Source organism: Tupaia chinensis, unplaced genomic scaffold (assembly GCF_000334495.1).
Source record: "Tupaia chinensis unplaced genomic scaffold, TupChi_1.0 Scaffold149780_1, whole genome shotgun sequence".
Lineage (NCBI taxonomy): Eukaryota > Metazoa > Chordata > Mammalia > Scandentia > Tupaiidae > Tupaia > Tupaia belangeri.
In genome coordinates, this window is record NW_006209624.1 from 825,225 (window position 1) to 829,680 (window position 4,456).

A 4,456-nucleotide genomic window follows, 5' to 3' on the forward strand; every position below is an offset into this window, starting at 1 on the left:
AATGGAGAATAATCATTAAACACTGATTATGTCTGAGAAAGCTGTTGTAAAAATGTACAAAAGTACATATATTTTGGATAATTGTGTATTTCCGATCTGATGAAAAGTAACTTATCAATCTTCTCAAAGAAGCAAACTAGGAGAGAGCTGTTTTCTTTCTTTTTCCCGACTGTCAGTTTCATTCTAAAGGAAGGCTCGATGTGGTAAGAGGATGCATTTTACTAATCTCTAACACAAGTTCATGAACTGTCAAGTAAAGATGGTGCCTCTCATGTGGATGGTCTCATTCAATCCATGCTCTACCCATTTTATGTCTTCTACATCGTCATTTATAATGCTGATCAAGTGACTAAGATTTTCTTGTTTCAAATGCTGCTTGATTTCTTGTAGCAGATCTGCATCTTTCTTCAGATTTGACAGCTCCAGAATGATTCTTCATCCCTATTTGGGACATCAGTTCATTTAGTCGGCCCCTGAATTGGGTAGGTGCATTCAGTTCACACTGAATTGTATCTAGTAAACTCACAACTGCTCCTCATCAGCCTGGGTGGCATAGCCACTCTTCTTTGAATTTCCTGTTTGATTAGGACCTGTAAGATTCTGTGGGAAAGCCATGAGTTTCCTCTTGTATTGCACAATTTTGGCCATAATTGTGGTTTGATTCTTTTGTAGCTCACTAATATTTTCAGATATGATAATCTAATCTGGTCTGATGCTGCTTAGTCATCTGATTTTGAAACTTCTGTCTATAGAGAAGTTCTGTGAAATCCACCATTGGTACAGGAATTAACTTTACAGTATCAGGGTTATCCACCTTGGCTTGTTCCAAGATAATAGGATCAACACCAGCAGTAGGATTCTGTAAAAGTTGTTAGATCTGTGCAGAAGAAAATTCTGTTCTAGTCATAGAAAGAGTTACCTCAAGTTGGTGCAATTGTGTTTTTGTGTTGGCTTGCTCAAAATGGGCATTAAAGTGTTGTAGCTGGAACTCTTCTTGAAGTAACATTTGGAGATAGCTCAATAACATAAATTACAACATCTGTCTGGTCATCTGGCAATGTTTTAATACCCTCTACATTTACAGTGAGGGTCTGGATTCCTCTCAAAACATTATGTAATGATTCTACCAAATGCTTTTGCTGACTTCAAGTATCTGTTTCCTTTTCATTGAAAACTAAAATGACTAACCCATCTTCATCCTTGTTATTGGGCATACAGTTATAACCCACTGCCTTAAATTGACAAAAGTGATTTTCTTGTGTGAATTCCACTGGTGGAATGTTATTGTTGAAATATCCTTTTCCTGTTCCCCAAAAGACCTGCCATTGATTCCATTTTGCCAAAATAGCACCTCTCTCATCTCCCAGTAGTGTTGGAGTAGAAAGTGCACTTGCAGTATTTATCAGTTGGTTGGACTGGATATGAGCTTGTGTAGACTGGCTGAAGAGACCACCTAATGCAGTGGTGCCTGTGTTCGCTGGGGTGGAAAAGCTGAAGACAGAACCTGCAGTTGTCAATATTGTCCCAAATCCTCCAAATCCAACCAAGAGGGCTGCGGTGTCTGCAGCGGTGCCCAAGGCACCTGAAGGAGCCTCAAAATTGAAAGCCATGTCGCTGGACTTGGGTACCAAAGCCAGTATTGTTTTATTTCAGCTTTCTATGTCTTTCTGATTCAGTCTTGGTATGTATATGTGTCCAGGAATTTGTCCATGCCATAAAGATTTTCAGGTTTGTTGGTATATGTTTGCTCATAATATTCTCTAATGATCTTTTATATTTCTCTTATATCTGTTGTTATTGCCTGCATCATTGCAAATTTGATTTATCTCATTCCTTTCTTTCTTCTTAGTAGTCTAACTAACAGTATATATATATATTTTTTATTTCTCAAAGAACCAGCTTTTGGTCTCTTATTTTCTGTATAGTTTGTTTATTCTCTATTTCATTTATTTCTGCTTGAATATTATTTCTTTTCTCCTGGTGTTTTTGTGGTATATTGTTGCTGTTTTTCCAGTTCTCTGATGTGTGTTATTAGGCTGTCTATTTGGTGCCTTTCTGCTTTTATCTTAGCTGCATTAATTGCTATGAACTTCTTTCTAATGATTACTTTCTCTGTGCCCCATAGATTATGAAAACTCGTGCACTCATCATTTTTAATGAGTCTTTTTATTTTATTCTTAATTTTTTCAGTAGTTATGAAGTAGTTCAGGAATAGGTTATTTAATTTCCATATATTGGTGTATTTTAGAGGAATTTTTTCTGAAATTAATTTCCAGTGTAATTTTGTCATGATTGGAAAAGATGCTGGATACAGTTTCTATGCCTTTGATTTTGTAAAGGCTTGTTTTGTTCCCTGTCATGTGGTCAATCTTAAAAAGGTTCCATGTGGGGCTGACAAAAATTTGTATTTTGTGGCTGTCAGCTGGAAAGCTCTATAGATGTCTGTCAAGTCTATTTAAATCCTGTGTCTTTTTGCTTATTTTTGTCTAGATGATCTGATAGTGGGGTGTTGAGATCTCCAATGATTAATATTTTGCAGTATATCTCTTCCTTTAATTCTCGCAGTCTTTATTTCACATATTTGTGTGCACTTGATTTAGGTATAAAGATATTTATATAAATGTTATATCTTTTTGGTGAACTATCCCCTTTAGCACTATATAATGTCCTTTCTTTCCTCTTCTTTCAGTTTTTGTCTTAAAGCCTGTGTCGTCTGATATTAGTATCATGACTCTAGCCTTTTTTAAAATTTCCATTTGTGTGGAATATCTTTGTCCATCCCTTCACTTTCAGTCTATGTATGTCTTTATTCATGAGACGTGTTTTTAATAGGTAGCAAACATAGCAAATAGAAGGTTTCTTTCTTAAAAAAAAATCCATTCATCCAGTCTAAGTCTTTTGATTGGAGAATTTAGTCCATGAACATTCATTGTTATTATAGATATTTGCAAATATGGCCCTGCCATTTTGTTAGTCAATATCTTGGTTGATTTTTGCTCTCTTATTTCTGTCTGTCTCTCTTATTTTCCTAATATAGTACTACTTTCAGTACTTCTTGAGGAGCTGGTATCCTATTGGCATTTTTTTTTAGTTTTCTGTTTATCTGTGAATGATTTTATTCATTCTTCCAATTTGAAGAATAATAATTCTGAGTATAGTATTCTTGGTTGAATTTTTTTTTTCTTTTAGTATCTTGAATATGTCTTCCCACTCTTTTCTTGCCTGCATTGTTTCATTTGAGAGGTCTGATGTTAACCTAATAGGGTAATCTTTGTAAGCGACTTGACATTTCTCTCTTGCCATTTTTTTTTTTTTGAAGAGGGTTTTGCTATAGGGCGTATGCACTCTCCAGAAAGACAGAGGGAGACATAGAGGCAGGAAGAGAGAAATCACCTCCCCCGGGGGGTGGGGAGGATGGCCACACCGCAATCCCTTCTCCTCCATTGTCCTCTCAGGATACTGGGCACACACGCACATGCGCCCAGCGTGAGTTTAAGCCACTGGGTCCAGGACTCGAACCGTGGTTGACTACATGGGAGTCCAGTGACATAGCTGGTCCCACTCTTGCCATTTTTAGAATCATGTCTGTCAGTGATTTTTACCCTTCTGACTTTGATGTGCAAGGAGAGGATCTTGTTATAATAATTTTATTTGGGGTCCTTTGCATTTCTTGTGTCTGAATGTCTATAATGTTTCTCTAGGTTTGGAAAAATTTTTGCAAGTATTTATGGAATAGAAGTTCTATGCCCTTATCTGATTCTTCGCTTTCTGGAATACCTATATTTCAGATATTTAGAAGTTTGTTTGTGTGCAGCATTTGTTGTGCCCCTGTATTGGTTTCTAGTGATCTGATGGATTATACATTTCTTCCTACTCTTCTCTTGATTCTATATTGTTGCAGGGCGGGGGAAGGAACTCTACTTCCCAGATGTGTTCTTGGTAGAGGGTTTTACCTTCCTGTCAGAAAAGTGTATACATAGCCAGCTTAAGATATTGATTTCTTTCCTAGTCTCTCCGGACCAGGTAGGTGCACATGGGGCTGAACTGGAGAATTTCAATAGAGAGAGGGAGTAGGAGTCATGTGGTGTGCTATGTGCATTGCACATTTCAGATAGCTATGAAATCTCAGCATATTCTTAGATGGGCAGAAGACAGCTAGAGTTCTGAAGCAGTCTTCCTGCCTCAGTTGGTCTCACTGACTACTGCTGATTTCTTTCAATTCATATTTCATATTAGTATAAGCTTACTGGACTTGTCTTAATTATTATTTTGTTTTAAAATAATGTAATAAATTAAAACACTGTAACCTACTTTAATAAAAAAATATATTGCTCTTAAATTGTAAAATATTCTCTGTCAGCTAATAGCTACCATTTAACAAAAGACTTAAGCTTAATTTTAGTTACTATATGTTATCTTGTATTATATTCTTCAGTCCATATCTTTTTGTACAATT

At 36.3% G+C, this 4,456-nt stretch overlaps 1 pseudogene; it reads right to left on the reverse strand.

The window, feature by feature from the left end:
• Positions 1-249: 249 nt before the first annotated feature.
• LOC102476240 (nucleoporin p54 pseudogene) lies at positions 250-1,610 on the reverse strand (annotated as a pseudogene).
• Between the last annotated feature and the right edge of the window lie 2,846 nt (positions 1,611-4,456).